The following is a 6,000-nucleotide window of genomic DNA, read 5'->3' as shown; positions in this document are numbered from 1 at the left end:
GGCAGAGGCCACCTGGCGGATTCCTAGGGCCTCCTGGTCACCGGTCAACAGGGGCGTCTTGGGGTGGCGGCTGGGAATACACTGCACAGTGAACACGAACCTCTTCCTGAGCAAATGCACAACGAAACGGGCGCGCCCCCCTGGGCGCCTGTCGGGCCTTAGAAGGATCCGGCTGCAGGCGAGGCGGCGAGAGGTTCCTGCTGTTGGCAGTGCCCCCTCCTTGCATATGGCCGCCCTTCTGCGCCTGCGAGGAGATCAGAGCGACCCCAACTGCACTCCCCTCTGCCCTCACGCCTCCCGCTTCCCAGGCAACCCACACCGGCCTGGTCCCCGCGCGCTCCGGCCACCGCTGCTCCGCCCAGGGCGCACGCGGCGCTGGGGCCGCTGGGGCCATCGGGGTGCTGGGGGTGCACGGGGCTGGGGCCGCTGGGGCCATCGGGACGCTGGGGGCGCACGGGGCGCTGGGGCACTGGGGCGCACGGCGGCGGGGCGGGCCCGGGGCGGCGGGGCGCGGCGGCCGGGAGGAAGTGCGGGGCCTGCCCGGGCGCGTTAAGGAAGTTGCCCAAAATGAGGAAGCGCCGCGCGCTGGGCGGCTGAGGCGACTCCGGCGGCGGGAAGAGCGAGGAGGAGCCCGCGGCCCCGAGCTGCGCCCGGAGCTGCCCGCGGACGCCCGCCCGGCCGCCCGGCGGCCCCGGAGCCCAGCGCCCCGCCCTCGCCTCACCTGGCACAGGTAGGATTGGCCGCGCGCTGCCACCGCCTGGCCGGCGGGCCGCGGGGACGGAGGACCTGTGGGCTGGCGGCCAGGGGAGGAGGCGGCCGTACTCCTGCTGGGCCCGTTTGTGTGCGCCCAGCACCCCGGAGCAGGGACCCCAGGGCCTTGGGCCTCTGAAGTCAGAGGGAAAATGTGATGAGCTCATTCGGATAAAAAGATGGGTTGTGCCAGCTTTCCTCCTAAGCCTAGTGCCCCCAGGGTTCGGCTCCCGGACGGGGCGCGAGGGCCGGGCCCGCCGGGCACTCCAGGGGCCCCCGAGCGCGCCAAGTGCGGAAGCGGCGGGTCCCGGGAAACGCGAGGGGCGTCCGCGGGCACAGGAAGCTAGATCTCGGAAAGAAGGCGTTTTCGTTTGGCTGAGTCTTACATAAATCCATTGGAAAATTCCACTGTGTTCAGCGAAGTGACTCGATGGAGAAGTGTTGCATGCCTGCAAAGGTTTTTGTATACATTTCTTTTCCTACAGAAAGCAAGCAGTTACGTAAAAACACGAAACTCTCTGAACCACTGCTAAAATTTAGCATGATTCCTCTTTGTTTGACACATTTTTACAGTAAAGTAACTCGATTAGCCGGTGAGTGACTTGGAGAGCAGGGAAGTTTCGTGTAGTAAAATGTAAATTTGAGTTAAATATTTTTTTAGGAATGTGCTCCAAAACCTCAGACCCACTTACATAACTGTACAAATGCTTTTCATTTTTCTGTTTGTTTGAATGTTCAAGAACGAGAAAGATAAGCGTTGGAGAAGTTAGAGTTTGAATCTTTTTATGCTGGAAACAGTGTCGCAGGTTCTTTTAATGTTTGCTTGACTCCCCTAGATTGCATTGTACCCAAGTAAAACTGTTGACTGGGGGAGTTGCTCTTTTTCTTAAACCCTGAAGAATTTCAGCCTGTATTTAAACAGTTGGAGATGCCTCACATCTGACTCTTCATGTTAAAAAAAAAAAATCACGTGGTGCCTGAGAATTTCTGGAAGAAATGAAATTTATTCTAGTATCTGACTTCTTTGTTTTAGAAACAACAAATTCATTGTTCTTACGAAGGCGGCGTTTTCATTAAATGTAATTAAATTCATTGATGTGTGTCCCTCTGGTCCCCTACACCTCCCCCCGCCCAAAACAAGGTTTTAATACTTGTAAAGTATTAGATGTTTTAAGTGAGAAATCTTGTCTGCTGAATTATCTTATCAAATCACTTTATTCTATCTACATCATACATTTGATGTATTTAGAGAAATTTGGCAGTAAAATAGAAATTGATTTGTATTATTCTCTGTATTTGGAGTGCTTCCATATGTAGGATTTTGTAAATAGTCTTAATAACTGGAATATTTTTAATGTTTTAAGCTAGGATAAAAATAAGGTGGATACTTTAGGTCTCTACCATTCCTGAGGGGTGAAATTGGCAGAAAGATCATTTTGCTAGATTTCCATTTCAGAAGTAATTCGCCATAGCCTTTTTCAGGCTCATGTTTAATAATCTAAGCTCAGGTCTGATTTCTGTTTTTAAACCAAAGACCTCTTAGTAGGATATCACGTATGGAGCACATAGCATGTCCATGATCATTATCCAAAACCCTGTGCCAAGATATGTTTTGGAATTCAGGATTTTTCAGATTTGGAATTCAAATTTAGAATCTGAATTTCAGCATTGCGTGTGGAGGGGTGTGCATGCATGCTGACGCGGCTTGTGCCATAGCCCTTCAGGACGATCTCAGCAGCATCCTGTTCTGCTTCTGCACTGACAGTGTGAATAGTCTCGCTAAGTGGAGTAGAGAGAGACTATAAATAGCTGTGTGTCAGCTTCGGGCAGATGTTGTCACTAAATGAAGTTCCCTAAAACTTAGCAAAAAGGCTTGTTTTTCAGAGCCTTTCAGAGTTGGGACTTAGGGACTCAGCCTGTGTTAGATCCCGTTGAGCTACCATTTGCTTTTGAAACCAAATTGCGTTTCTCTTGCCAGTAACTCACACTGTCGCAGACTAGATGGGCAGTTGCCCCTTCTCAGGGGCCCTGAAATGGCAGGACCTCACTGACTTTTCAGTGATAATGACCCAAATGCAGATCCTCCGAGCGGGAATAGGATGTTTCGTCCCGTCCTTCCTGAGATTCTTTCAAACCGCAAAGTTCCTCACAGAAGGGGTCTTGTCCCCGCCCGCAGCTGCAGTGTGTCCTGGGAGAAATAGTTCCTGTTCCCGTTGTGTGGCTCTGTCCTGTCCGTCATCTGTGCCCACGGTGTGGCGGGCTCCTTCACAGTCTGAGCTCATTTGACGTTCTCTGCTTTCACTGTAGAGATTTTTTTCAGTTATCTCTGAACTCACCTCTTCTCTGCCGGTTTGTAAGTTTTAACATTTTCTTCCACTTCTAGATTAGATTAGCTGTAAATGAATGGAGAAAAAATTATGAATTTAGGCCTTTGGGGGAGAATTTTTTAAAAATGTCCACCTACTGAACTTTTTTTTTCTTTTAAAGCAATTGAAACCAAAAGGTAGAGTCTTAAAGAGAGATTGGAGTTGAATGGCCTGACTTATTTACGTCTTGTCGTCTTCCTCTTCTGCCTTCGATTTAAACAAGTTGGTTCTTTTTCACTTGGAAAAAGAGGTGGTTTTTTGTTGTTGTTTTCTGTTTTAACCGAGGAATTGTGGGAAGATAAGAAAAAACTAGGCTGATTGGATTTTAAAGGAAAAGTTCATTCCTTCATTTTGATATTATGTTAGAAGGGAAGTTTTCTATTAGCTTATAATTGGGTCTGACAAAACGTTAGCTTGCATCAATTTGAAATTTCTTTTTGCCTTTAAGAATTATGGAAGGCTTGCCCGATGAGTCTTGAAAGGTGGTTGAATTGGAATCTTGAGTGCAGTTGAATTTGGCCAAGGCCAAAGATGCCAGCAGAAAGAAGAATATTTAGTTTACGTGACAGTTGGTTTAATGACTCAAAAATGACTATCTCTTGGTTCTTTTATTTCTGGGAAACCAAGTGTTTATTCTCGGAACCTTCCAAAGGCTGATGGTGGCAGGAGGGGGGTGAGGATGACTTAGAATATTGGTGATACCTTGATTGCTGAGGAGGGTGTACTGAAAGCTCTTATGATGGCTAGTACTTGGTAGGCAGCATCCTCTGTCCTGGAGGTACCTAGCTCTGACACTGGGGTCCTGGCTCCTGAAGCTGGTGGCAACACCCCTCAGCGCTGTGCTGGAGCACTGGAGGGGAGCACGGACGTGGGAGGGTGCTGGACTTCCAGATTGGCACGCTGAGTGCAAGATGCCTTGATCTGAGCGGAGGCTGATGCATCAATGGGGGAGTGTAGCAGGGTGGAGGAGGACCTAGCGCGGCATTGTAGGAAAAGCCGCATTTAAATATTGGTTGGTTAGTTATATTCCACATGGCTACAAAGAGCATTGGAATGTCCAACATGTGACCTTGTCCTTTTTCTCTCCATCTGTTTGTCTTCGTCGATAAATCTGCATTCTGTCCAGGTCATTCTGACAATTTATTAAATCTATCCATTGTGGTTAAGTTGTCACGGAAATGTTTTGGTGCAACCAAAGTTAATTTTTCTTTTTATTTACTTTGAATTTATAACAATACCTTCCCATCCTCTAGTACTGCTCCCCAAAAGTAATGTTTAAAATTTTTTTTAGCTATTTCTTCTAGAATTCTCCTCCTTATTTTCTGAAAATATGCTCCTTTGCTTTTTTTTTTTTTATGTATCAGTTTTAAACAGTGTCTGCTGACTTCCTACTCCGAGAGAGGAGCACTCCCACACCCGGGATGATCCTTCTATAATGGGGGTTAAGACGCCATTTGGTGTCTACTGTGATCATGTTTGCTGTGGAAGCAAGGCGCGTACTCCAGCTCCACCTTCTTCCTCGTACCCCGTTGTTTTTTCCCAGAGTAAACTCTTGATGCTGTGTTTGCTCACTTGGCCTTGTACCTATTACTATGATTGTCTACTGACCGTCTGATATTAAGCTGAAACCCCCCTTGACTCAAACCCCACTGAGTCAAGATACCAAGCCATCTATCAGTTTCATTCTTCTCTCTTTTTTTCCTGGAACCCTCCATCTTCTTGCTGCGGTCTGGCAGTTTCTCTTCAGTCTCGCTACACACGTGTTAACAGCTGAAGTGTGCTTTGGGGAATTAGTTGACTAAATGCATCTTCTGGGGTCTTAACGTACCTCTTCTCAGCACTCAGATACCTTTTAAATCCATTGTGAATCCGTCATCATGATTGTTGAAATATTCCCCCCCAAGCTCTATATTTCTACATTATTTATTTATTTATACATTTATCATTTTCGTAGCATAGGACTTTTATAATTTCTTCCATCGGGACCCATTCTATATCATGCTTAGTGAGAGACTATTTTTAACTCCCATTTAGCAGTGGGCATCTACATTTCAAATCAGCCTCAGTGTCACCTCTGTATGTGCTGGACACTCAGGTTTTGTTATCTGATTGATGGGAATGTGTATTTTCCCGGGGATGAGGAGTCCACAGGCCTTTCATTGGACAGCTGGCCTGGATGCCCTTGATTCCCGAAGCAGGCACTGTGCGATTTTTAATGGTATTCCCAGGGAAGCCTTCCTTGCTCAAGGACTTGAGAAATGCTGGACAGACGGGATAAAGTGAGTAAGCGGGATGGCTGTTGCGGGCCTCTCCAGGGCCGCTGTGCAGGTGATGTTCACAGGGAGGGCGTGTCAGCGCCCTCTCACACCTCCGTGATGCCACAGGATGAGTTTGTTCTTGGAGCACCTTGGGGACCAGAGCTTTTGAAGTCTGCTGGGTGACCTCCTGCTGCCCCCTTACAAGATCTTCAGGCTTTGCTTGGGTGGAGGCAGAATGCTGTGGTTATTTTCGTCTTTTTCTTTTTAACATATATTTTATTATTTTTATTTATTTATTAATTTATTTAATAATGGCCCTGAGCTAACATCTGTCGCCAACCTTTTTTTATTTTCCTCTTCTCCCCAAAACCCCCCAGTGCACAGTTGTGCATTCTGGTTGTATGTCCTTCTAGTTGTGCTGTGTGGGACGCCGCCTCAGCATGGCTTGCTGCGCAGCGCTAGGTCCACACTCAGGATCTAAACCCGTGAACTAGCGAAACCCTGGGCTGCTGAATCGGACGGAGCGCACGAACCCAGCCTCTCGGCCAGGGCGCAGGCCCCAGTTGTTTTCATCTTAAATGCTAAGAATGTTTGAAGCATTTGATTGCTATAATGCCTCAAAGCCG

At 47.9% G+C, this 6,000-nt stretch overlaps 1 protein-coding gene across 2 annotated transcripts in view; it reads left to right on the top strand.

Moving 5' to 3' along the window:
* Positions 1-459: 459 nt before the first annotated feature.
* The window catches only part of LOC124241139 (tyrosine-protein kinase SYK), a 94,787-nt gene continuing 89,246 nt past the window's right edge, over positions 460-6,000 (top strand). For both annotated transcript variants that reach the window (XM_046664748.1, XM_046664747.1), the window contains exon 1: positions 460-730. The gene's annotated coding sequence lies outside the window, so the exon portion shown is untranslated. The remainder of the gene's footprint in view (positions 731-6,000) is intronic.

Source organism: Equus quagga, chromosome 6 (assembly GCF_021613505.1).
Source record: "Equus quagga isolate Etosha38 chromosome 6, UCLA_HA_Equagga_1.0, whole genome shotgun sequence".
In the NCBI taxonomy this organism is placed as follows: domain Eukaryota; kingdom Metazoa; phylum Chordata; class Mammalia; order Perissodactyla; family Equidae; genus Equus; species Equus quagga.
The sequence above is the reverse complement of the archived record's forward strand: the minus strand, read 5'-3'. Positions and strand labels throughout refer to the sequence as shown.